The sequence below is a fragment of the Hyaena hyaena genome, unplaced genomic scaffold (assembly GCF_003009895.1).
Source record: "Hyaena hyaena isolate Hyena2069 unplaced genomic scaffold, ASM300989v1 scaffold_556, whole genome shotgun sequence".
NCBI lineage: Eukaryota > Metazoa > Chordata > Mammalia > Carnivora > Hyaenidae > Hyaena > Hyaena hyaena.
The window spans coordinates 4,983-32,885 of NW_024081189.1; the positions used below are offsets into that span (position 1 = coordinate 4,983).

Sequence of the window (27,903 nt, forward strand, 5' to 3'; positions counted from 1 at the left end):
ACATCTGACCCTTGAAGAACGTGTGTTTGAACTGCATTGATCCTGAATTGCAGGACTCTACTTCAATGTGCAGATTGTTTGAAATGAATATGGTACAGTATTGTAAATGTGTTTTCCTTATGATTCTTTTTTTAATTTGTTATTTTTTAAATGTTAATTCGAATATAGTTAACTTACAGCATTATATTAGCTGTAGGTGTATAATATAGTGATTGATTAACTTTGTATATTTAGTGCCCATCAAGATGACTGTACTCTTAATCCCCTATCACCTATTTTGCCCATCCCCCCACCCACTCCCATCTGGTAACCATAGTCGAGTCTTTTTGTTTGTTTCTTTGTTTTCTTTTGTTTCGTAAATTTCACATATAAGTGAAATCATATTGTCCTTCTCTCATCTATTTTAGTTAGCATTATACTTCTAGATCCATCCATGTTGTTAGAAATGGCAAGATTTCATTCTTTTTTATAGCTGAATAGTGTTCCACTGTGTGTGTGTGTGTATGCGCATGTGTCCCGCATTTTCATTATCCATTCATCAGCCGACGGACACTTGAGCTGCTTCCAAGATTTGGCTGTTAAAAATAATGCTGCAATAGGGATGCACGTAACTATTAAAATTAGTGTTTTCATATTATTTTTGGTTAAATACCCAGCAGTATAATTACTAGATTATATACTAATTCTATTTTTAAATTTGTGGGAACCTGTATACTGTTTTCTACAGTGGCTACACCAGGTTGCCTTCCCACCAACAGTGCATGAGGGTTACTTTTCCTCCACATATTCATCAACACTTATTATTTCCTGTGGTTTTGATTGTAGCCATTCTGACACGAGAAGTGGTATCTCACTGTGGTTTTGATTTGTATTTTCCTGTTGATGAGTCATGTTGAGCATCTTTTCATATATCTATTGGACATTTATATGTCTTCTTTGGAGAAACGTCTGTTCATGTCTTCTGGCTGTTTTTATTTTTATTGTTTATGGTTTTTTTAAACATATTTATTGATTTTTGGGAGAGTGCAAGTGGGTAGGGGTACAGAGAGGGGGACAGAAGTTTCAAAGCGGGCTCTGTGCTGACAGGCTTGACAGCAGCAAGCCCAGTGTGGGGCCCAAACTCAAGAACTATGAGAACATGACCCGAGCTGAAATTGAACGATCAACCAACTGAGCCACCCAGGTGCCCCTATTTTTTATGTTTTATATAATTTATTGTCAAGTTAGCTAACATACAGTATATATACTATACTTTTGGCTTCAGGAATAGATTTCTGTGATTCATCACTTACCATACCCAATGCTCATCCCAACAGGTCTCTCCTCAATGCCCATCACCCATTCTCCCTTCCCCCCCAATCTCCCACCCCCATCAACCATCAGTTTGTTCTCTATCTCTTATGGTTTGCCTCCCTCTCTGTAACGATTTTTTTCCTTCCTTTCCCCCATGGTCCTCTGTTAAGTTTCTCAAATTCCACATATACATGAAAACATATGATACCTGTCTTTCTCTGACTGACGTATTTCACGTAGCATAATACCCTCCAGTTCCATCCACATTGTTGCAAATGGCAAGATTTCCCTTTTTCATTGCCAAGTAGTATTCCATTGTATATATAAACCACATCTTCTTTATCGATTCATCAGTTGATGGACATTTGGGCTCTTTCCATAATTTGGCTATTGTTGATAGTGCTGCTATGAATGTGAATCAGCACTCCTGTATCCTTTGGATAAATTCCTACTAGTTGTGTTTGCTGGGTCCCAGGGTAGTTCTATTTTTAATTTTTTTGAGGAACCTTCACACTGTTTTCCAGAGCAGCTGCACCCAGTTTGCATCCCCACCAACAGTGCAGGAGGGTTCTCCTTTCTCCACATCCTCGCCAGCACCTGTTGTTGCCTGAGTTGTTAATGTCAGCCATTCTGACAGGTGTGAGGTGGTATCTCAGTGTGGTTTTGATTTGTATTTCCCTGACGATGAGCAATGTGAAGCATCTTTTCATGTGTCTGTGGGCCATCTGGATGTCTTCTTTGGAAAAGTGTTCATGTCTTCTCCCCATTTCTTCACTGGATTATTTGTTTTTTGGATGTTGAGTTTGATAAGTTCTGTACAGATTTTGGATACTAACCCTTTATCCAATATGTCATTTGCAAATATCTTCTCCCATTCCATCGGTTGCCTATTAGTTTTATTGATTAGTTTTGTTGATTGTTTCCTTTGCTATGCAGAAGCTTTTTATCTTGATGAGGTCCCAATAGTTCATTTTTGCTTTTTAATTCCCTTGCCTTTGGAGATGTGTCGAGTAAGAAGTTGCTGCAACTGAGGTCAAAGAGGTTGTTGTTGCCTGTTTTCTCCTCTAGGATTTTGATGGTTTCTTGTCTCACATTTAGGTCTTGCATCCATTTTGAGTTTGTGTGTGTGGTGTAAGAAAGTGATCCAGTTTTATTCTTCTGCTTGTTTCTGTCCAGTTCTCCCAGCACCATTTGCTAAAGAGACTTTTTTCCATTGGATACTCTTTCCTGCTTTGTCAAAGATTAGTTGGCCAGGGTGCCTGGGTGGCTCAGTCTGTTGAGCATCCAACTTCATCTCAGGTCATGATCTCACAGTTCGTGAGTTCAAGCCCTGCGTTGGGCTCTGTGCTGGCAGCTTGGAGCCTGGACTCTGCTTCGGATTCTGTGTCTCCCTCTCTCTCTCTACCCCTCCCCAACTCATTCTTATTCTCATTCTCATTCTCTCTCTCTCTCTCTCTCTCAACAATAAATAAACATTAAGGAAAAAAAGGTTTGGTTGGCCATACATTTGTGGGTTCAATTCTGGGTTCGGTATTCTATTCCATTGGTTTGTGTGTTTGTTTTAGTGCCAATACCGTACTGTCTTGATGATGACAGCTTTGTAGTACAGGCTAAAGTCTGAGATTGTGATGCTTCCACCTTTGGTTTTCTTTTTCAACATCACTTTGGCTATTTGGGGTCTTTTGAGGTTCCATACAAATTTTAGGATTCTTTGTTGTAGCTCTGAGAATAGCTGGTGCTATTTTGACTGGAATTGCATTGAATGTGTAAATTGCTTTGGATAGTGTTGACATTTTAACAGTATTTGTTCATCTAATTCCTGAGTATGGAATGTTTTTCCATTTCTTTGTGTCTTCCGTTTCTTTTGTAAGATTTCTATAGTTTTTATCGTACAGATCTTTTACTTCTTCGGTTAGGTTTATTCCTATTTATTTTATGGTTCTTGGTGCAACTGTAAATGGGATCAGTTCCTTGAATTCTCTTTCTGTTGCTTCATTATTGGTGTATAGAAATGCAACCTATTTCTGTAAGTTGATTTTATATCCTGTGATTTTGCCGAATTCATATATCCGTTCTAGCAGTTTTTTGGTGGAGTCTTTTGGGTTCTCCATGTAGAGTATCAGTCATCTGTGAAAAGTGAAAGTTTGGCTTCTTCCTTGCCAATTTAGATGGCCTTTATTTCATTTTGTTGTCTTATTTCTGAGGCTAGGACTTCAACCACTATGTTAAATAACAGTGGCGAGAGTGGACATCCATGTCGCGTTCCTGATCTCAGGGGAAAGCTCTTAGTTTTTCCCCATCAAGGAGGATATTAGCTGTGGGCCCTTCATATGTAGCTTTAATGATGCTAAGGTATGTTCCTTCTATCCTGACTTTCTTGAGGTCTTCCGGCCATTTTTAAATTGGATTATTTGAGTTTTTTGTGTTGTGTACATTCTTTATCTATTTTAAATACTAATCCTTTATTGGATGTGTCATTTGCAAATATCTTTTCCCATTTGGTAAGTTGTCTTTTAGCGTTTGATTGTTTGCTTTGCTGGGCAGAAACTTTTTATTTTGATATGGTCCCAATAGTTCAGTTTTGCATTTGTTTCCTTTGTCTCCAGAGACATAGCTAGAAATATGTTGCTACTGTGGCTGTCAGAGACGTTACTACTTATTCTAGGATTTTTCTGGTTTCATGTCTCACATTTAGGTTGTTAATGCATTTTGACTTTATTTTTGCATATGGTTTAAGACAGTGGTCTGATTTCATTCATTTGCACTTGGCTGTCCAGTTTTCCTAATACCATTTATTGAAGGGAATGTCTTTTTCCCATTGCGTATTTTTGCCTCTTTATTCGAAAATCAGTCGACCACACAGTAGTTTATTTCTGGGCTCTCCATTCTGTTCTAGTGATCTATGTGTCTATGTTTATGTCAGTGCCATACCGTTTCAATTACTACAGCTTTGTAGTATATCTTGAAATCTGGGATTTTTATACTTTCAGTTTTGTTCTTTTTTTTTGTTTTCTTTTCAAGATTCCTTTGGCTATTTGGGGTCCGTCTTTTGTGGTTCCATACAAATTTTAGGATTATTTGTTTCTAGTTTGTGAAAAATGTTGTTGGTATTTTGATAGGGGTTGCATTAAATATGTAGATTGCTTTGGGTAGTATCAACATTTTAACTATTTCTTCTCTCATTCCATGAGCATGGAATATCTTTGCATTTGTGTCAGTGTCTTACAATTTTCTTAAAACATATTTTTCTAAAGAAATGTTTTTCTGTTATAAGTAACACATGTACAAAATATGTGGTAACTCGTTGTTTATGTAATTGGAGAGATTTCTGGTCAACATTTGTTATTAGTACTTAGGTTTTTGAGGAAGTGAAAAATCATGTTTGGGTTTTTAGCTCCAGGAGTGGGTGGATGGATCTGCCCCCCTAACCCCAGAGTTAATTCAAAAGTGAACTGTATATAAAATCTCCTTCTGTACTTTACCCTCTAATCGGTTTGGAAATGCTGCCACGGGAGGAAATTTCTCCCAGTTGAACCAAAAGTTCTTACCATTGAATGATGACCACTCCCGACTTGTCTCTCTGCCTTCCAGATTCCTCCCCACGGTGGGAACCACCTATATTTGTCATGTGAGATTTGAGAGATGAATGCAAATGAAATCCAACAGACACATCGGCATTGTCCATTTTCCCTGCTCTGACCCCATAAGGCTCCTTTAGTAATAACACTCTTTTGCATTTGCTGCCTGAAAGCCCAGAAGTCCCCCGGCCTCCGCACACCTGTACAAAATAAATGTCTTGTTACACTTGATCTTTTCTATATTTCTTTTGTAAGAATAGCCAGTGTGTATGCTTCCTGGGTCCAAGGCCTAGGTTATTTCAGTTGTCCTTTCTCTGTGGAACTAGGTTCTCTTTTCTTTCTTCTCATTTCTCTTCAACCTGGGCCTTTGGCATCTGTGGTACCGTGTCAGGCTGCCCTCCCATCTGACCTGTGTGTGTCACCATCCACTCCAGAACCAGGGCCATCACTGGAGAACAGCTAGGTCCCCAGGCCCTGTCCATTTTCTCTCTTGATGGGGGTGGTCGTCTCTCTTGCTTGACTCTACTGCCAGTGAGCGGGCTCTGCTGCAGACCTTATTGTTTGACTGCTAGGTATCTCCCATTAAGGCTGCTCTCTCAGTGATGGGGAGAATGTTCTGGAAGTATGTGCTCCGCTGGGCACCAGCTGTGTCTCTCTTCCTACTGTGATTGTGTTTCAGGATGTTTGAGACAAACGTGGAGCACTAAAGAAATAGTGGATACTTTTAAGTCTGCTGCTAGGGTGCCTGGTGGGGAGTCCTTGCTGTTAGGAAGGTAGGCTGAGAGGATGCTAGAGAGAGGAGGCCATGCAGAATGGGGCGCCAGACTGAGGCTTGTACTCCTTTACCCCCAAGTGGCCAAGATGGTGAGCTATACTGTGTTAGTTAGCCAGGCAACACACATGTTGCTTTTTGTTTTCTGATAGCAAAGGGTAGAGGGAAGGAGCTTGTGTTGGAGGGGGAGGTTCCATTTCTGGTGCAATATCGCCATCAAGAGGAAACGCCTTGCAAACCCGGTACCATCACCTCCTGGGGAGGAATGACAAAGGAGTGAAGTGTGGGAGGACAGTGTCCCCAGGAGGTGAAGAGGTCTGCTAGGCGGGGGCTGGGGGGGGGGGGTATGGGGGTAGGCTTGGCACAAAGCTAATCCAGGCCATGAAAGCATCAGAGACAAGGACAGGATCCTGGTCTCAGAGCCTGGAGTAGACGTCTAACACAGGGAGCCACCGTTTGGGACCCTGGTGGCTGCCATGTCTGGACAGGACTAGAAGCATTGGCTACAAAGGAGCCCCAGGCCTGAGGGTCCTGGTCATTTGGCCACATGTCCCTTCCCTTAAGATAAAGAGCACATTTGGCCTCGTAGGCCCAGGGCCCTGGAAGCCTCTCTGGACATGGTAAAGCTCAGCCAAAGACCACAGCCAGAGACCTGCTGCCATTGGTGGCGAATGCTGTTTCCCTGGCTGGCTCGGAAATGAGCTGTACAGCCTGGTTCCACGGCGCCAGGGGCCCTGAGGCGCACGGAGAACACACAAGCCAACACACAAGCCGAGTCTAGAAGAGGAACGGCCCTCACCACAACAAAGGAATCCAGTCAGGGGTACTTGCTGAGTCTAAAATGGAATCAGTTAGCCATCCCGCCTTCTCCCGGGGGCTCCGTGCATTCTGCTGGGCCTGCCTCCGGCACGGGCAGAGGGGAGCAGAGCAGGGCGGACACCCTAAACTCCGCCTTGCCCCAGATGCTTGAGAAGGAACGGCCCTGGGCCCTGGATTTGTTCAGGCCTGGCGCTGCAGGTGTCAGCCCCATGCCCCCCCCCCCCCGCCCCCCAGCTGGGGAATCAGCAAGAGGTCTGAAGACACTGCCTACAATTCACAGCTGCTGGGCTGAGGGACCCTGACCCTCCTCTCCCCACAAGGTGATCACACCTCAAAGCATGTCGGCCAAGGACAGGACATACTCCCAGGCACACAGCCTTTTCTTCCTGGGCCTGACTGTCCCTATAGTCCACTTCTGGAAGAACCTCTGGGGTGGTTCAGGCCCTTTGCCTGCCTCTCCCTCTTGGGTGTCAGCAGGGAGCAAGTCCCACACACCCCTTGCTTTCATCTTTCCTGTAAGGGTGCTGAAAGCAGCTCCCTGCTCTTCGTTTCATTGTGGCTCACCTGGAATTCTGCCATATTACATTATGGGGGTGGGACCTTTTGTGTGCTCAACTTTTTCCCCCTACCTTGGGTCCAGGTCCTGACATATATGGTCTGATTTGTCCCTAATTTAAAGTGGCCTCTGTCTGCCCAGGCTCGTGGCTGCACCACAGAACATATACGCCGTGCGGGAAATCCCGGGAGTCCCCAGTTCATACACCCACGCACTGGAAGGTGGCCATGGCACAGGGTGTCCCTGAGGCATGTGAGGAAAGTACACCCGGACTCTCTCTCTCTGGGGGATGACGTCCACCTTAAGGTACTGATCTGGCCACTTGTGTTTCTGTTCCCTCCCGTCCTTAGTGGATTGCCACACTCTTTGTCATATGGGACAGTTGGGTTGTATGGGATACTGTGGGGCCTGGGAGACAGATTTTCATTTTCGTGGACACCAAAGTAAGCACACACTCCTAGCCCTACTTGTGGTACACCGCATTGCTCCTCCTTGTCCGGGTCTAGTACCACATAACCAGGAGGCTCTTTAGTCTGTCAGCAAAATGCTGCCCTGACAAGGTGGCTGTCCCCTCCCTTTTTTCTTGTTTCTGTGGTATCTTGGCCTAGACACGCCAGTCCTGAGTTTCTTTTTGCCCTGAGACTCTAGGAGCGTCACTGGCCGAACTTGCTTTGGACCGAAGGCAAGGATCCACAGCCCAGATGACCTGGGGTAGGTGCTTTAGCTCCTTGGTTCTTAACATGGGGCTGCAGAGGCCACACCCCCATGGCCTGAAAGAGCGGGGCTCCATCCATCCTGTCCTGTGTTGTTTCCTCACCGATAATGGGGGTTGCCAGGCTGCTGGCTCTTGTCCAGAATCACAAAAGGCCCAAGGAGGCTTAAAAGTCATCCAAGCTCTTCAAGTGGGGTTGGCTCTCCTGGGCTGTTGGGGTACGTCAAGGTTCTTTCTTTTGGGTTTCTTGCTTGCAGTGGGAATGTCCATATAGACATCCAAGGAATGAATACATGCATCTGTGGGTGCATCACCACATCTCCGTTTGACCTCTGCATTTTCTGGTAACAGGGACCCTGTTTTCTCTGCGTGCTTGTGGATGGAAACCCATATGGGTCTTGGGGGGCAGAATCTTCGTTTTCCAAGGACATTGATTTGTAGCAGTAGGTATCATGATGACCTGATGTCCCCCTTTCTCCTTGAGGTATTGCCTCTCTCGTGTGCGCAGCTACATCTAGCTTAAGAGCTCAGGAGCAAGCCCTAGAGGGAGTAGGCCATTGTGGTAGCAAGAACTGACAGGGTCAAGTTAAGCTTAGAAGACAGGGAAGTCCATTGCTCAGGCTCACCTCCAGGAGTCTCAGGCAGTCACTCTTCCGTTGTGTGCCCCATGATGGTTGTGGGTGGGGGATGGTGAGGTCCACGGGACAGTGGCCCAGTGTCTCCACCTACAGAGTTATGACCTTGGTGAGGGTCGTTTGTTCAGCAGCCTTTTAAGTTTATTTATTGAGAGAGACAGAGTGAGTAGGGGAGGGGTAGAGAGAGAGAGAGGGAGACAGAGAATCCCAAGCGGGTCCCACACTGCTGGTGCGGAGCCAGACGCGGGCCTCAATCCCACAAAACTGCATTATGACCTGAGCCGAAACCAAGAGTCAGATGCTCAACCAACTGAGCCTCCCAGCTGCCCCTAAGAAGCTGTTCTTGAGAGAATGTCTGTATTCTACCCTCAAACCCCCAGTGATTGAAACAAAGCAAAGAACCTCTCCATTTCTTACAACTACCCTGGGCAGGGTGCCTGTGTCTCTGCCTGGGGGAACTTCAAGTGTGCGTGACCGGAATATGTTTCCCACCGTCCGTCCGTGTCCTCCCGGAGGCAGTCAGCTGGTCACATTGTAACTCAGCCACATGCTAGAGAACGTGCCTTCATCACCAGAAAGTCAATGTGGTGGATCCATTTACGGCCAGATGGGAGAAAGTTGGTGCCCATTTACGGGGTTGTCAGATGAGCTGCTGGTCAGTTGAGGATCTCTCACCCTTTGTAGAGGAAGACCCCTGAGGTCACACGACTCGTTGGGTCAGGATATGCCATGGGGGGGGGGGGGGGGCAGGCTTTTTTTGCTTCTCTTCCTAGCTTGCTTACTAAGTGTTTAGAGTGGTGCCTAGAAAAAAGCGTTTGGCTCAGACGGGGCTTGGGGGCCATTTCCAGAGGAAAATAGTGCGCATTATGAGCCAATGTTTACAGCTTGAAATGTCCATGTTGTCTGTGCTAAAATTGGGTTCGTGGGAAATGGGAAAACCTGGTAATGTCTGGGGGTTTCTTTTTTTGTCATAACGAAAATGTTCAAAAATTGATTTTGCTGATTATATACACAACTTGATATACTAAAAACCATTGCATTTTTCACTTAAAAAAATTTATTTACTTTGGGAGAGAGAAGGAGCTGGGGAGGGGCAGAGAGGATCCCAAGCAGGCCCCACACTGCCAGCATGGGGCCAATGCGTGGCTCTAACCCACGAACCTCAAGATGATGACCTGAGCCAAAATCTAGAGTCAGATGCTTAACCGACTGAGCCACCCAGGAGCTCCTTAACGAAATGAATTGTATATATTGCAGTGAAAGCAGCACTCAGAGGGAATTATATTTATAGAAATTTGTAGCTTTTTAAAAAATTTTTAAAAAGTGTTTATTTTTGAGAGAGGAGAGCACATGCACAAGTGGGAGAGGGGCAGAGAGAGAGGGAGACGGGGATCCTAAGCAGGCTCAGGCCTCCTGCTTCGAGTGGAGAACCCAATGTGGGGTTTGAACTCAGGAACCAAGATCTGAGCCAAAGTCAGATGCTTAACTGACTGAGCCACGCAGGTGCCCCTAAACATGTAGTTTAAAAAAGAGGACACCTTAAATCAACAACCTAACCTTTCACTTAGAAGTCAGAAAAAGATCAGCAAACTACTACAAAGCAAACAGAAAGAAGGAAATAATTAAGGCAGGGATAAATGAAATGCAGAATAGAAGATAATGAAGAAAACAAAAAGTTCTGTATCTTTAGCTAGACTGAATGGAAAAAAGGTTAAAAATGGTAAGGGAGGAGGACATTATGGCCTATGTTACAGAAATTAGACGGGTGACTGGACTGTATTATGAACTGTACCTACCCTACCATTAATCTGGTGAAATTACTAGAAACACACATTACCAAAATTAACTCAGGAAGATACAGATGATCTTAACAGACCTGTAGCTATTAAGTATCTTAAACAAGTAGTCAGAATCTCCTGTCAAATACAATTCCAGGACAAGAGGTCTTTACCGGTAAATTTTACCATTTAAAGAGAATTAACACTAATCCCCAAATCTTCTAATACATTTGGAATGCATCTGTATTAGGGTTCTCCAGAGAAATGGAGCCAAGAGGAAGAGAGACTTATTTTATGAAATTGGCTTATGTGATAGTAGAGGCTGAGAAGCATGCAATCTGCAGGGTAGGCTGGCATGCTTGAGATCCATGAGGAAGTTCCTATTGCAGATGGAGTGTTACAGCAAGTGTGGGGCTAGAATTCTCTCTTCCTTGCAGGACTTCCATCGGTTTTCTCCTGTGGCCTTCAACTGATTAGATGAAGCCCACCTGTATTGTAGATAGTAATCTGCTTTAATTATTGAAATGTTAATCTCATCTAAAAATACTTGCACTTCAACATTGAGACCTAGATATTCAACAGATATCTAGGTGCTATGGCTTAGCTGTGTTGATATGTAAGATGAACTGTCATAACACCCTAGGTCACTGTTTGAGACTCTGGTACCAGAGCCAGGCAAACAAGAAAAGTACAGAGTAATATCTTGTATGACCGCACACATAAAAATCCTCAATAAAATACTAGCAAACGATCCAAGCATATTTAAAGATTATACACCAGGAACAAGTGAGTTTTACTCCAGGAATGTAAGGAAATTCATCAGTGTAATGTACACATAAATAGAATGGAGGCGAAAAGCCACGGGGTCATCTCCATTGATGCAAAATAACCACTTGACGAAATACCCGTTTATACAATTCAGTACAATAGGAAGTTCCTCAGGTGAAAAGCCCACAGCCAGTATTATACTCAATAGTGAAAGACTAGAATCCTTCCCATGAGGAACAGAAGGTTGCCGGTTATTGTCACTTCAAGAGTTTACTGGAAGTTTTAGCTATAGCAAAATTAGGCCAAAAAAATGAAATAAAAGCCATCCAAATTGGAAAATCTTTTTGCAGATGACACGATTTCTAATACATGGAGTATCCCAAAGAATACACACACACATACGCACCAGGTTATTAAATGGATTTGGCCACTTTGCCAAATCCATTTAATATAAGGTGAATATGCAACAGTGCAGAGCCTGCTTTGCATCCTCTGCCCCTCCCCCACTCATGCACGCTCTCTCTCAAAGATTAAGAAATACAAGGGGTGAGGGTTTATACATTTATTTGTACTTCCATTTCATAGCTTGGAGCAGGTGGTGTGATTATGGGTCACTGATCCCCCAACAAAGGTACCGGTGCTGGGACCATTTAGTAGAGGTAAAGGACCTGGAAGAGGAGGAAGAATTCCTGCAGGTAGAGGTGGTGCTGGTAGAGCTGGTGGGGGGGATGGCCCTCTTGCCGGTGGATGCAGTGGAGGTCCTGGAATTCACGAGCAACCTCCAAGTCCATGTTCCTATAATATAAATAAGCCACTCTTTAAATACTTAGAATATGCAGCCCAGAACACATAGTAATAGACACCTAAGACTTAATTTATCAGCATTCAGTGATATAACACTACGTGCAAAGGACTTGTATAGGTATTTGATGAGCATTTTTTTTATTTTTTTTGAGAGAGAGTGAGCAAGCATGAGTGGGGGAGGGGCTGGGGGACAGAGGATCCAAAGCAGGCTCCCCTCTGACAGTAGAGAGCCAGATGCGAGGCTCAAACTCAAAAACCATGGGATCATGACCTGAGCCACAGTCAGACATGTAAACTGACTGAGCCACCCAGGCGCCCCAGGATGAGCATCTTAAACAATACATAATGACTACTTTAGAGAGAGAACGTGAGCGAGTAGGGAAAGGGCAGAGAGGTATAAAATCCCAAGCAGGCTCCACAGTGTCAGTGCAGAGCCCGACGTGGGTCTCGATCCCACAAACAGATCATGACCTGGGCTGAAACCAAGAATCCAGACAATTAACCAACTGAGCCACCCAGGCACTCTTCTCAAAGGTCTTGGGAAATAGTATTCCAAAATAATGAAAGCCTAGATTTCATGATAAACCTATGCAAAGGAGAATTAGTCTATCTGGTATGGGCCAGTTAGACTAGTTGCTTCAGATTTACATAATACAAGGTCCTGAGTTGATCCCTAAGGGAGCACCAAGAGTCCGTCTCACAACATCCATGACGGAGCTCTTTTCTAATAATGATAAGTATTGTCCCTGTGCAAATGGAGATTACTTATCAAAAATGTTTCCTTACTTTTGATCCTCATCAGGACCCCGTAATGTAGAGAGGCACCTGGGTAGCTCCGTCAGTTAATCGTCTGACTCTTGATTTTGGCTCAGGTCATGATCTCACAGTTTGTGGGATCAAGCCTCACATTGGCCTCTACGCTGACAGTGCAGAATCTGCTTGGGTTCTCTCCTCTGCTCCTCCCACCTATGTTTGCTTCCTCTCTCTCTCAAAGTAAATAAGCAAACTTAAAAAAAAACTTAAAATCTAATGTAATTGTAGATAGGATAAGTACTTTCATCTCACTACTTACGGAAGAGTTACCAAACTCCAAAAATTTAAGCGAGTGGTCAGATGTCTTAGACTTAATCAATTCTAAAGCTTAGACTTCCTAATAATGATTTTAAGTGTAATGGGATCTTTCAGATCCCATGTCCACCTACAGATAGTAGTTGAAACTTAAAGAGGTGTACAGAGCTTCCGGAATTACTAAAATTATTGAGGATTTGCTTTTTCAAAGGAAATACCATGGACCCAGTTTTTCAAATCATCATGAAAATTTCCTCTCAGCAGTTTTGTTTCCACAACATCCAGGGCAGTTGAAGAAACTAGGGAGCTTTTGCCCGACCTGAAAAAGATACGTGTTTTGAAAAATCTTATTTAACTGCCAGTAAGTCTGCTTGTGGTCACATCTTCCTGCCGTCTGACAAGATCATTTTCTGCCGCTGAACTCCCTGTGACAGGCCACAAAGTCTATATAATTCCATTACCTTGGTCTGATGTTGCTGGAATTGTGTTCCAAAGTCTTTGAATCTTTATTCCTTTTTTTGCAGCTTGTCTTGAACTTACGGTCAGGTTTGGAAGTCTTCATTTTTGTGCAACAACCGCCACTATAAATGTACAACATACTTTCAGGAAAGTCTTAAATAGCATTATGTATTAAGTAGATGGAGGAATTTTTGCTTGTTGAAGTCTCAGACATTCAGAAGTTTAGGGTTTTTGATTATTTTTATGACACTTAAGTACTGGGTGGGGGGCAGGGCTGGTTGGGTAGTGTTAGCAAGATGAAGTATGCCCGTGACCCACGGTATAAAGCCATTTCTCACAGAAAATAAAAACGAGAAAATGAGAGAAGTTTTTTCTTCATATGTGAACACATTAATTGTTCTGCTGTTGAAAGTCAAGGCTTAGAAGTATAATCAATTAGGAAGCAAATCCTCATAATAAGCCATTAGCATCAAATGCCAGTGAGGTTACAGAATGCAGGAACTCGCATTCACTCCCGGTGGCAATGTAGAATGTCACCCGAGAAGATAGTTTGGAACTATCATACAAAACTAAACCTACTCTTACTATTGTGCAAAAACATATCTGCACAGAGGCCTGCGCATGAATGTTTATAGCGGCTTTATTCGTCAATTACCAAAACACGGAAGCCACCAAGCTGTCCATCCATAGGTGAATGGATAAACGAACTGTGCCACATCCAGACAACGGGATGTAAGTAGAATAAAAGAAATGAGCGATCAAGCTACAAAAAGCCATGGAGAAATATTAAATGCATGTTGCTAAGTGAAAACACATATATAGGATTCCAACTCTATGCCATTCAGGAAAAGGCCAAAACTGTGTAGAGTAAAAAGATAGAGTTACGAGGGATTCCATGGGAGGGATGAGGAGATGGGATGAATAGGTGGAGCACAGGGAATGTTTTTAGGGTGGTTGAATTCTACTGTATGATAATGTAATGGTGGATACATACCCTCATATATTTGTGAAAGCCCACAGAAATGCAGCACAAATATTGATCTCTAGTGTGAATTATGGACTCATTACCAGTTGTAACAAATGTACTGCACATGTACCACACAGCAAGCTGTCAGTAATAGAAGAAACTAGAAGGAGGAACCAAGCAAGGGATTATATGTGAACTCTGTACTTTACAGTCTAAAAAACCTAAAACTACTCAGAAAATAGTCCATTAACTTTTAAAAAATTATTTTATTTTTTAAAAGTAATGTCTACACCCAATGTGGGGCTCAAACTCAAACCCTCCCAGATTAGGAGTCGCATGCTCTACCGACTGAGCCAGCTGGGCGCTCTTAACTGTATAACCTTGAAGAGAGATTGTACTGCTAGAATGCTCCAGTGGATGGACACTAATGCAAATGAGGATCTTTCTACTACAACCTTAATTATCTGGCATCCAAAAAGAGATGCTTCACAAAAATCTCACTGCAAATAGTTGATGTCTTCTGAGACGGCTAAGCAAACCACTTGTATTCCATGTTATGAGAATAAAGGTGTCAGGTGAAAATGCAGTACTAGGCCAGAGAGACCATCTGATGGGGGGGGGGGTGAAGGGTTCCAGAATATACCATCCCAACGTATCCCTCTTTGGAATAGGGACTGTTTTAAGCTAAAGGCCATTGAGAACCAGTCATAGGAAAGGCTCCTAAAACAGCACGAGCTTTGTTTTGTAAAGGAAATTTCCATTGGTAAAAAGTGTCTCCCTCTCCCTCAGCAGGAAGAGGAGGGCTATTGCTATCTATTTTTCCCCAGCTTTATTGAGATATAATTGACATATAACATGGTGTACAGTTAAGGTGTACCACATGATTTGATGTGCGTATATCATTGATATATGTATAGCGCATGAAATAATCACCACACTAAGGTTAACACATCCATCACCATTACATAGTAACCTTTTGTGCATGTGTCCTGTGACCTTTTAAGGTCTCTCAGCAACTTTCATGTATACAGTACAGTGTATTACAGTCAGCATGCAGTACATCAGATCCCCAGAACTTACTCATTTTATAATTGGAAGTTTGCACCGTTGGACCACCTTTACTCATTTCCCCTGCCCCGCCCATCACTGGTCTACTCTGTTTCTTTGAATTAGTTTTTTTGTTTGGTTGGTTTTTTTTAAAGATTCCTTCTAAGAGAGATCATATGATCTTGGTCTTTCTCTGTTTGATTTTATTTCACTTAGCGCAATGCCCTCAAACTTCATCCATGTTGTTGTAAATGATCAGATTTTCTTTTTTTCTAGGACCGAATAATATTACATTATGCGTGTATATGTATGTATATATATCACATTTTCCATTTTCTTTATCCATTCCCCTACCATTGGATATTAGGTTGTTTCTATGCTTTGTCAATTGTGAATTATGCTCCTATCAAGATAGGGCTGTAAATATCTCTTCAAAACAGTGATTTTATTTCCTTCAGATAAATACCCAGTAGGAGTGCTGAATCTCAGGTGCCCCCCGGAACCAATTCTTAATTGTATTCATGAACTTACATTGGAATACTGGCAAGATGGCCCTTTGGGAAAACAATATTTTTGGAAACCATCTCTAAAAATAGCGCGGCCCCCCCCCCCCATGTTATAAAAAATGTTGGATTTGCCCTACACGTAACCCTGGAAACCCCTTCATAGTTCAAAGAGACATTTTCCTTATTTTCCTTTACTCTCTGGGCTCTTTTGAGATATGGCCATCGAAAAGGTAGAAATCTATTTTAGTAATGGTTTGTATGCATTCTCAGTGGATAGACGCCTTTCCTTGACACAACTACAGCTTCAGCAACAGGAAAAATCCTGTTGGAAAAGATTATTCCCAACTGGGGAAAATACCCTTGGAACTTCATAGTAATCGAGAGACCCATTTCACTAGATAGATAGTACAGGCCATTTGCCACCTTTAGCCAGTTATGCAACATTTCCACTGTGCCTATCCATCTTCAATCATCCAGCCTTTTACAGTGAACCAGTGGCATTATAAAAACCCAACTAGCAAAACTTAGGGATTTTTCCCCACTTGCCATGACCAAAAACTTTTCCCTGGTGACTACTGAGTCTTAGATCCACTCCCAATGGGAAACAGAAACTCTCACCCTTGAAATACTATTGGAAGAACAATGGGATTAGATCAAGATGTCTATGAACCCAGCTTTTACTTAAACGTAAGATGATGACTTGTTGTAAGGGATTGATATAGCCCCTTCAGAGAAGTGAGAAATTGATAGAACAGTCTTCACAGTGCACTCCTAGGAGATAAAGACCTCAAACATCATGGCCTTTGGCCTGGAGACGTGTTTTTTTGTAAAGCTCTCCATAAAGATTCCCTCCAGCCTCGCAAGAGGGGACCATACCAGGGATTACTGACCAATCATTGTGCTGCTACATTAAAAGGCATGGACTCACGGATTCATGTTTTTCATTTTAGAAAGGCTTCAACATCTGACTGGACCACCAAACCAACAGGAGACCTCACACTAACCCCTTCGTGGAAAAGGAAGCAGACCCATCTTCGGATACCTCCCCTCACAAGACTCAGCAGCAGGCCAGTATTATGTTCACCAGCGGCATCACACCAGTCCTCATGAGGCTTCCTTCTTTTCCCTTTCATTTCCACTTTTCATTGGGAAAACAGTGCTATAATTCAAATGTCGCAATCCCTTGCTACTTCTGGAAACCTTTCTGATTGTTGGATTTGTCACCACAGTCCTACCAGGTCCTTTATTGATAATAATACCCCATAAGATTACCTATATACAGTTTCTCCTTGGTCCCAGATTTTTCCATTAGTTACAGCAAAACACATCTCTCCCATCACTTTTCATGTAAGGATATTCTTGCCTTAAAACCTTCCACGTTGGGGGGGCTCAGTCGGTTAAGTGTCTGACTTCAGCACAGGTCATGGTTTCACGGGTTCATGGGTTCCAGCCCCACGTCAGGCTCTGTGCTAACAGATTGGAGCCTGCTTCTGATTCTGTGTCTCCCTGTCTCTCTGCCCCTCCCCTCCCCCGAAAAAATAAATAAAAATAAATTAAAAAAAAACTTTCCATGTTTTATGCTCACTCCCCCCTAAATTAAAGACCACCTCCTGGGCCAATGGATTAGCAAAAAATAGAAAGCCACTCCTTCCTCTCATAGGATTTCCTCTATACAAAATGTATATCTCCCACCTGTTCTTATTGAAATCTTTTCAAACTGTCCATCTCCATTATGCCAAGACTTTCGGATATTCCCACCTTAAAGTACCAGCCCATTATGCACTGAACCTTCTGATATGATCTTTCAACAACTCAGTGGTACTCTTACTGAGAAATAGGTTCCTTTAACCAAACCACTATCCCTAGCTAGACGCTATCCCCCTTCTCCTTTACCAAAATAAGACCTGCGCATTCTGTGCACCCCCAGTTGTTCAGATGGCTGGAGAATTACTGGCCAGACCTTTACGGGCCACCTTCTTTTCCCCCGCTCCCAATTCTCAGATCCCAACTGATCTCCTGTCACATGAAGAAAAGGGGCTTCTCCATAAGAGATTATCTGATGAAGGTCCTTCTGATTATGAAGGTAATAGCTGTGGACATACCCAGAAATGTGATCCCTCGCAGGCTTTTTTTCTGTCAGTTACCAGTGACCATCTCCTTTGTGGTTTCTTTTCCTGGCTGGGGGTTGGTAACTTTCAACATGACATCACTGGTGAAAAAACCAGGTATCTAATGTTTTTGTTTTAAGTAGCACATTGAAAATTTCCTTTGAGAATTCAAATCCACTTAATTTTGGATTGGCATTTTCACCAGATACATACGAGTAGATCAAATTGTGATTATCTATCTACCAAAGCTTCCTGTAAGCATAGATTCTGGCAAAAGCAGCACTAAAAATAATAAAGACATTTCAGTGTTTACCCTCCTCACCAATGTTTAGAATGGTTGCTCAGTGAATGGCAAACCTCAGTGAGCAAGATAAAATGTGTTTTATTTCGGGGTCTTAGGGTTTGCAATTTGGGGGAGGCAGAGTTGACTAAACTCAAAAGTGTGGTCTGGAGAGACCAAAGAGGTTAGGGTTTTTAAAGCGAAAAATGTTCCGTTTTGAACAAAACGTGATTGGTGCACTGGCATAGCTACATACAGATTGACCTGTGCGTTACTGGTCATTAGAACTAGCACTAGGCAGCAAGTCCATTTATGACCCTCCTTCCATGCCATAGATGCCTTGCTTCCCACAAACATTTTCTGCTCAAGCTCTTGGAATCTATTCCAGTAACAGGAAGAGCTAAGACCGTCCTCTAGAAGCCCTGAAGTAATTTCTGTGATGTTCTGTAATGTAAGCAGTGACACAGGAAAGATGATTATCTCCTCTCCATGAAAAGTCCATTTTGAAGAGATAGTACTTTAACTTCTAATATGTACGTATGTATGTAAACCGTTGATCTTCCTGTCAGAAGGCTGAAAACTAGGGAGTTTTAGTTTGTGCTCCAATCTACCTCCCTCCCACCAACAGGAAAGAAATAACTATACCGAAGTGTTATGGAATCTACGATGAAAAAGAACAAAACATTGGGTAGCACCTTACATAACTGCAATTTATGTGAAACAGGAAAGATGTAGGTCTAATGTAAGCAAGTCTAAGTGTAAATAACATTAAGATACTCATAAAGCTGGTATTTCCTCAAAGGCTTTATGAAAAGGCAACCTCCTCTTTCACCGAGCCTCTATGAAATTAGGAGTATGATTTTTATTATTTATTTCGAGAGAGTGAAAGTGGGGAAAGGGCAGAGAGAGGGTGAGAATCCCAAGCAGGCTCCCCACGCTCAGCACAGAGCCTGACGCGAGGCTCGAACTCACACGCTGCGAGATCGTGACCTGAGCAGAAACCAAGAGTCAGATGCTTAATCAAGAGAGCCACCCGGGCGCCCCTAGGAGTATCATTTTTAAAACGGGAAGTAGAAAAATCAAAGCTCATTAAGCTCACCCTAAGTGGAGAACATGCACAATTGCAATTTGTTGCCATCAAGAAGACTGACTATAGAGACCGTCAAGCATAGAGCTAGACAGCCGCCTCGCATTCTGGAACCCACTGCCTATCATCAGGAAATGGAGGCTGAAGGGATGCCGTGGGGATTTACTGAAGTTGATTGCTTCTAACCAGATCCTTCCTGCAACCTAATTCCATTTCATTTATCACTTTAATATAGTGAGGCCAGAGTTGTTGTTCTGTATGTGCGGGAGGTGATGCAGGAGGAAGGGCAGACTATGGTAAACTTTGTAGGGAAAACATTCATATTCGGGCATTACGTTTGGGATCTAGAAATAGAAAGTACTCTAATAAGTGAAGCAATATTTAGAAGGTTTTGCAAAAGAGAAAGGAGAAGATACGTGATCACGTTAAAGCTATTCTATACTTGACCGGTTAAGTGTCCGGCTCTTGATTTTTGGCTCAGGTCATGATCTCACAGTTGGTGGGATGGAGCCCTGTGTCAGGCTCTGCGCTGATGGTACTGAGTCTGCTTGGGATTCTGTCTCCCTCTCTTTGATCTGGAGGAGAAGATATTAAACATGTAAAGAAAGAACTTTCTCACATGCAAGAGGTGCATGTTTTTATAATGCATATGAAATCGCCGTAATGAATCCCTATTTATTTATCCTGCTAACTGGAGTATCTGGAGCAACGACGTAGTTTTCATTACTGTATATCCTGAGGGAACCCAAAACTTTTAGATGTGCTGGATGTGTTCCTTATTTTGATTGCAATGATCCTTTCTCAAGTGTAATATAGGTCAATAGTTATCAAATTGTACATTTTAAGTAGAGCAGTTTATGTTCTGTCAATTATATGCCTTTCAATAACATTTAAAATAAAAGCCCAAAAGCTGCGTGTCAGGGACAAAGCAACCGAGGAGGAAGGTGGGTAAGTGATCAGGGCAAAGACTAGCTAGATTTTATTCATTGCAACCATGCTTGGGAATTACTGCTATTCTAATTTTTTAAAGGTTTTTTTTTTTTAATGTTTATTTTTGAGAGAGAGAGGGAGACACAGAATGTGAAGCAGGCCCCAGGCTCCGAGCTGTCAGCACAGAGCCTGACGTAGAGATCGAACTCACAAATATGGATGTCATGCCCTCAGCTGAAGTCAGACGCTCAACCAAGTCACCGAGGTGCCCCTGTTACTCTAATTTCAATGGGAAATGGTTGGGTTTCAGGTAGGGGCCTGTGTGAGTTGAGTGATAGAAGACACTAGAATGACAGAAGATCAGAAGAGAAATCAAGCACCGTAAGTAGAGGTGCTCTTGAGGGAGATCCAAGACTCCAAGGAGGTCAGGAAGACGGCAGAGTAGGAGGGTCCTGATCGCACCGCATCCCGTGGACACACCGAGATGACAGCTACATGTGTGCAGCCGACTGCACACAGCCTGAAGATGGGCAGAACACATCTTCCACAGTTAATCCTAGGAGCCCCCGCCAAAAGGGAAGAGGGGCAGAGACACGGTGGGAACCAAAGCCTTGGTGAGATTAACCACAAATGGGAGGGACCCCACAGGCACAGAGTGGTGAGGATCAGACCCCACCCCAGGCACAGGAGACCCAGGCTTGGAAGACAGGTCCTTGAAACATTTGGCTTTGAAAATCAATGGGGTTCACTTGCCGGGTTTTAATCAGGGGGCTCAGCTCCAGGAGAGCCACTGGTAACAACAGGAAACTCAGTCCCTGCCCTTAAAGAGCTACCTTAACACCACAGCCAAGACCTAGCATAGAAGCAGGAGTTTGAAAAGCTCCTGGAGTATGCGTGAAGGGTATTTATTTAGTGACGTCAGAGCCTGTGCTGCAGGGGCAGCGATCTCTTCCCTTACCCCCATCCCGGTAGCCCGACACTTTCCAGCTAGCACGGACACTCTAGCTGGACACTCCAGCCGTCTCGCCAGCACCACTAACTGGCCCACGTTCCCCCACAGACCTGCCCCAGAAAACCCACCCAACCTCTCCGACAGCTTTCCAAATAGGCTGCTGCCCTGACACACCCTGCATGTGGCCCTGGCAGGGAGCGACACCACTCCAGAGTGCCTCCTGCCCTGGGGAAGGGGGACAACGACCACACAGACCAGGGAGCCTGAAGTCCTGGCGGAGGCTCTCCTGGGTGCAACTGCAGCGCCAGGGGGGTGGGGGGTGGGGTGGGGAAACAGACATCTGGCCACACCCACCAGCAAAAGCCTCCCAGGGGGAGGGGGTGTGTGTGCAGCCGCAGCGCATGGACCTAAGTGAGGAGAGCATGCAAGTGAATGCTGCCTTATTCGCAGTTATTCTATAAATGAGAACAGCAAGGAGAGCTTCCAAATTCATTCTACAAGGCCAGCATCGCTCTGACGCTAAAAGCAGACAAAGACACTGAAAAAAAGAAAAAGGTACAGGCCAGTATCTCTGAACACAGATGGAATGATCCTCATTCAACAATACATTAAAAGGATTATTCAGGGCACCTCGGCAGCTCAGTTGGTTCAGCACTCAGCTCTTGGCTTCAGCTCAAGTCATGACCTCACAGTTTCATGAGTTCGAGCCCCATGTTGGGATCTGTGCTGACAGCACAGAGTCTGCTTGGAATTTTTTCTCTCTCTCTCTCACCCTCTCTCCCTCTTTCTCTGCCCATCCCCCAAACGTGCTATTTCTCTTAAATAAATTTTTAAAATGTTTTTTAAAAAAGAACGATTCATCACTAACAAGCGGGATTTATTTCAGGCAGGCAAAGATGGGTCGATATTTACAAGTCAATCAAACTGATACAAAACATGGACAAAAGGAAGGCTAAAAATCATATCTCAGTAGAAGCAGGAAAAACATTTGACAAAATTCAACCTCCATTCATGATAAAAAAAAAAAAAAAACTCTCTAAAAGGAGGATTACAGGGAACGTACATCAACATGCGAAAGGCCACATATGAAAAACCACAGCTAACATCATATTCAATGGAGAAAAACTGAGAGCTTTTCCACTGATAACAGGAACAAGACAAGGATGTCCACTCGTGCCACTTTGTTGAATAAAAGTACCAGAAGGCCTGGCTGCAGCGATCAGACAAGAAAAAGAAGCAGGCATCCATGTTGGTAAAGAAGGTAAAGTGCATATTTGCAAACGGCATGATAATATACGTAGAAAACCCTAAAGACTCCACACACAAAAAAATACTAGAAGTAATAAATGAATTTATTAAAGTTGCTGGATAAAAAATTAATGCTCAAGAAATCAGTAGTCATTGTATATGCTAAAAATGAAGGAGCAGAAAGTTTAGAAATTGATAAAATAATCCCACTTACAATTGCACTAAAAAGAACGAAACACCAAGGAACAAATTCAACTAAAGAGGTGAAAGACCTGTACTCCGAAAACTGTGATAAATCGATGAAAAAAACTGAAGACAACAGAAACAAATGTGAAGATATACCATGCTTCTGGATGTGAACCAATATTATTAAAATGTCCATCCTACCCAAAGCAACCTGCAGATTTAATGCAATCCCTATCAAATTACCAAGAGCATTATTCACAGAACTATTACAAATAATACTAAAATTTGTATGGAACAACAAAAGACCCTGAATAGCCAAAGTAATCTTTCTTTTAATAATTATTTTAAGTTTATTTGTTTTGAGAGAGAGAGACAGAGAGAGAGAGAGAGAGAGAGAGAGAGAGAGAGAGAGAGAGAATCCCAAGCAGGCTCCACGCCACCAGTGCAGAGCCTGATCCAGGACTCAAACCCACAAACTACAAGATCATGACCTGAGCCAAAGTCCGACGTTTAATTAAGTATAATATGGTACTGGCACAAAAACAGACACAGACCAATGGAACAGAATGGATAGCCCGGAAATAAACCCATGCTTATATGGTCAAATAATGTACGACAAAGGAGGCAAAAATATACAGTGGTGAAAACACCTTATCTTCCCCTAGTGGTATAGGGAAAACTGGACAGCTACATGCAAAAGAATGAAACTGGACCACTTTCTTACAACATAAAATTAACCTCAAAATGGATTAAGGACCTAAATGTGAGATGTGAAACCATAAATCTCCTAAAAGAAACCATAGGCAGTAATTTGTTTGACATCAGAAGTAGAAGCATTTTTCTAGGTATGTTTCCTCAGGCAAGGAAAAGAAGCAAAAATAAACTCTTAGAACTACACTGAAAAACACCAACAACTGTCACATGACCAAGTAAACCATCAAGAAAACAAGCAACTTCCCAAATGGGAGAAGATAGTTACAAATGGCATATCTGATAGGGGTTAATATCCTCAACACCAAGAAACAAATAATCCAATTTAAAAATGGGCAGAGGATCTGAACACTATTTTATTCTTTCCTTTTTCTTTTTTTTTTAAATTTAACGTTTATTCATTTTTGAGAGACAGACAGTGTGAGGGGGTGAGGAGCAGAGAGAGAGGGAGACACAGAATCTGAAGCAGGCACAGAGCCCAATGTGGGACTCACAAACTGTAAGATCATGACCTAAGCCGAAGTCAGAAGCCCAAGTGACTGACCCACCCAGGCACCCCTGATCATTTTTTCAAAGACAACATACAAATAACCAACAGCCCCCTGAAAGCATGCTCAACATCACTCAGCATCAGGGAAATGCAAATCAAAACCACGAGATACCATCCTACACCTGTCAGAATACCTACAGTCAAAAGCACATGAAGTAACAAGTGTTGGTGAGGATGTGGGAGAAAGGGAGCCCTATCGCCCTGTTGGTGGAAATGCAAATTGACGTAGCCACTGTGGAAAACCGTATCGAAGTAGCCTCGAGAAAACAAATACCATATGATCCGATAATACCATTACTGCATATTTACCCAGAGAAAACGAAAACACTAATTTGAAAAGATATATACACTGTTTATGTTGATTGCAGCATTATTTACAAAAGCCACAATGTGAATGTTTTTCCATGAATGGAAAAAGATGTGGCTTATACAATGAGATAATAGCCATTTAGAAATGCAATCATGCCAAAGTGGGAGAAGTCAAACAGAAAGACAAATACTGGAATTTGTCACATGCAGAATTTAAGAAACACATAAATCAACAAAAATTAAAAAAAGAAAACCACTCTTCAATGAAAAGAACAAACTGGTGGTTGCGAGAAGAGAGTTGGATGGGGGATGGGAGAAACATATAAAGGGGATTAAGAAGGATAAACTTCTAAGGGCGCCTGGGTGGCTCAGTCAATTAAGCGTCCGACTGGCTCATGTCATGATCTCATGGTTTGCAAGTGCAAGCCTGGCATCAGGCTCTGTGCTCTCAGTGCCGAGCCCTCTTCAGATCCTCTGTCCCCTCTCTTTCTGCCCTTCTCCTACTTGTGCTGTCTCTCAAAAACAAAACAAAACAAAAAACACTTAAAAAAAAAAGGGGGGGGGATAACTTCTAGTTACAAAGTAAATAAGTCATAGAGATGAAAATACAGCATTGGAAATGTAGTCACTAAGAGTCTAATAACATTTGTAGGGGCGCCTGGGTGGCTCAGTCGGTTAAGCGTCCGACTTTCGCTTAGGTCATGATCTCGCGGTTCGTGGGTTCGAGCCCCGCGTCGGGCTCTGTGCTGACTGCCGGCTCAGAGCCTGGAGCCTGTTTCACATTCTGTGTCTCCCTCTCTCTCTGACCTTCCCCTGCCCACACACTCTCTCTCTGTGTCAGAAATAAATAAAACATTAAAAAAATTTTTAAAGTCTAGCAACATTTGTTGATAGGAATCATACTGTGTACCTAAAGTTAATATAACACTGTATTTTAATTATACTTCAATAAAAAGCTTTTAAAAGAGAGGTCTAGAGTTTTCCTTACACTTGCTATCTGCTAATTTGTGCACATTTCTGTTTTTAAAAATTATTTTCCAGGGACGGTCTTCAGATTCTGTATCTTCCTCTCTCTCTGACCCTCCCCTGCTCATGCTGTCTCTATCTCGCTCTCAAAAATAAATAAAACATTAAAAAATTTAAAAAAATTATTTTCCTCACTGTTATTCAGTTTTTCAGAAAGGTCCTTGAGCATATATTTTTAAGACTTTTTCATTTATTTGAACCATATATTAGCTGAAGATCAGAACCCGGAGAAGTAAAGAGATTTGTTCAAAATGAGAGACGGCAGGTTGATGGGATCACGGGGCTTGTTGGGTACTGCCTATCCTCTGTCCCCATGCGCCCTCCTCTGTCCCCGCCCCAGCTGCTGGCTCACAGAACTTCGGAGCTGACACGCAGTATACAAAGCCGATGTCTGCTGGACCCTGACCCACTCGCCCGTGTCAGCAGGAGACAGAGCGCCAAGGATATGGTCCATTAGAGGTCCGAAGCCAGTACAACCATCAGAAAATGGTCTCCTAGGACCCCATCATCAAACGTGCATAACGTTCTAAACCACCTACACGTGTATTACTGTTAAGCTCACAAACGAATGCCTCACGATAATACGCTCTTCGTCTTTCACCCTCACTCTGAGCCTGTCCTGTGCTACAGACCAAAAGAACACATGGACTTGGCCTTCGACAAGCAGAGTTTTCTTGTAAAGAAATGACAAGTGAGTTTATGGTCGATCCTCCCCAACAGAGATTCTGATGATGGAGAAATAAAACTGCTGACTAGAAGGCCCTATAGCGGACTGCATCTCACAGGGGAAGTTTCAATGTCATCCTTCAGACCCAGTACCGGAAGACAGAAGCCCCTTTCCTTCGCTCTCTAGGGAGACAAACGGGATCACCTCAAATCTCTTCTGCGTCTAGAGGTGATAAAAATATCAGGCTACCTGTGGGGCGCCTGGGTGGCTCAGTCGGTTGAGCGTCCGACTTCGGCTCAGGTCATGATCTCAAGGTTCGTGGGTTCGAGCCCTGCGTCAGGCTCTGCTGACAGCTAGCTCAGAGCCTGGAGCCTGCTTTGGATTCTGTACCTCCCTCTCTCTCCAACCCTCCCCTACTCATGCTGCTCGCTCTCTCTCAGAAGTAAACAAAACATTAAAAATTAAAAATAAAAAAAATCAAGCTACCCTGACAGTTACTGAAATAACTGTGCCTCTGTCTGCTCAACCTCGGGCGCTAAGAACATAGCTATAATACTGACTGAAACCTAACATACACATGACTTCTACAAACCCTCTGTGGCTCCGGTAGAAGCTGGATTACAACACTTCAGAAAGTCCTGCTTGTAAACATCAAGGGGATAAAACACAAGGTACAACTTGTATTCCATACCTACCAGATGCATGAAATCAATGCTACTCAAGTAATGGCCTCTGCTGGGCTTTGAGTTTGGAACTTACCAGACAGGTTAATTATGTTCCAGTCCCCTGGGCAGACACCTCATCATCATCATCACGATTGCAGCATGATCACATCAGCATTAGAGCAACTGAGCAGGCGTGGACACGGCGCTACCTGGATGTTAACAGAGGAAGTTTGGTGAGAGGCTTACTTTGAAAAGGGAGCCTGTGTACAGAAGGGGGAGCGCGGAATCAGGCACCTCAGAGCTCACTCACACGTCTATCGGGAGTGTGCAGTCCGTGTCCGCTCTTCGTCTAGGCCTGAACTCTGGGGCCACACCACTGCACGTGCAGCATGCACTCAAGGTCACACTCGCCAAATTCCTTATAAAACTGGGACCTGAAAAGAAGGAAGGTCTTTTTGATTACCCTTGTCACGGATACAGACCAATCCCTCTAAGTAAAGATTCTACGTGAAAATGTGAAAAATATACCCGTCTCTTGCTTCCTCTTTAAGAGAAACCCTTCCGGCCCGCACATGCCCTTAGGAGAAATAAGCCTAGACCTAAAGATGGTCTGGGCTTTATATGGGGTGAACCCATTGTGATGTCATCAACTGTGACCATTTAGGGACTGCATAATGTCACCTGCTGGGGTTCAGGCCTGTGGCCAAATATACTGATCAGCCTTTTTGCTTACTTAAGCTACTGTCCCCGCCATTACTGAAATAACCCGGCAGCCCTGCATCCGTAGATATGGAAATATCTTTCCACCTGTAACTTATTGCTTCTAACAAGAGGCGAGTGTCCTGGCACTGGATGGCAAGGGACAGCTTTTGTACAGCTCCCTTACTCCCAAACCCGTAAGCCCCTGACAAACCTGCACCGAGCCTCGTGTCGTGCTGAGCAAGGGGGCGCCGGGCTGGCTGTCGCGAGAGCCTACAACTCGATCTGAGGCTCGTGTGTCCAAGGCCCACATCGGGCCTGGAGCTTACTGAAGACAAAGGATTGCCACGGAAGATGCTAAGCAAGGCGCAATGTATACACGTATTCTGACGTGATCCACGTTCTGGAAACACTCACGCTTAGTAGCTAAGAGCCTTACAACCTGTAGCTAGAGCCTCAGTTTATTCAAAGTGGAAAAGGCCTCAGACCACATCCTACTCACGTAAACCATCCGGGTACTTCTGGGCCTCAACCTGACCGCTTGCAAATCGCCACAATCCAACAACACAGCACCTGCTGTATCAAATCTGGGGGTGGGGGGCAATGACCACGGGTCTGTGGCTAAGGGATTAAACGGGTTAACGGGTAAGAGGTACAGGAGACTCCCCCGCGCTGCAGCTTTCATCCACAGGTCTCCACAGGGCTCTCCCCCTGCTTCCTTCA

At 43.5% G+C, this 27,903-nt stretch overlaps 1 long non-coding RNA gene across 4 annotated transcripts in view; it reads right to left on the reverse strand.

Moving 5' to 3' along the window:
* Positions 1–11,466: 11,466 nt before the first annotated feature.
* Positions 11,467–27,903, reverse strand: part of LOC120247970 — a 44,322-nt gene continuing 27,885 nt past the window's right edge. For 3 of the 4 annotated variants that reach the window (XR_005532452.1, XR_005532455.1, XR_005532454.1), the window contains exons 2-5: positions 26,792–26,915; positions 26,576–26,690; positions 13,245–13,364; positions 11,467–11,706 (exon numbers count right to left, since the gene is read on the reverse strand). This is a non-coding gene — a long non-coding RNA (uncharacterized LOC120247970). Of the gene's footprint in view, positions 11,707–13,244; positions 13,365–26,575; positions 26,691–26,791; positions 26,916–27,009; positions 27,059–27,903 lie in introns of those variants that run through there. The other variant, XR_005532453.1, reaches the window with a different exon arrangement.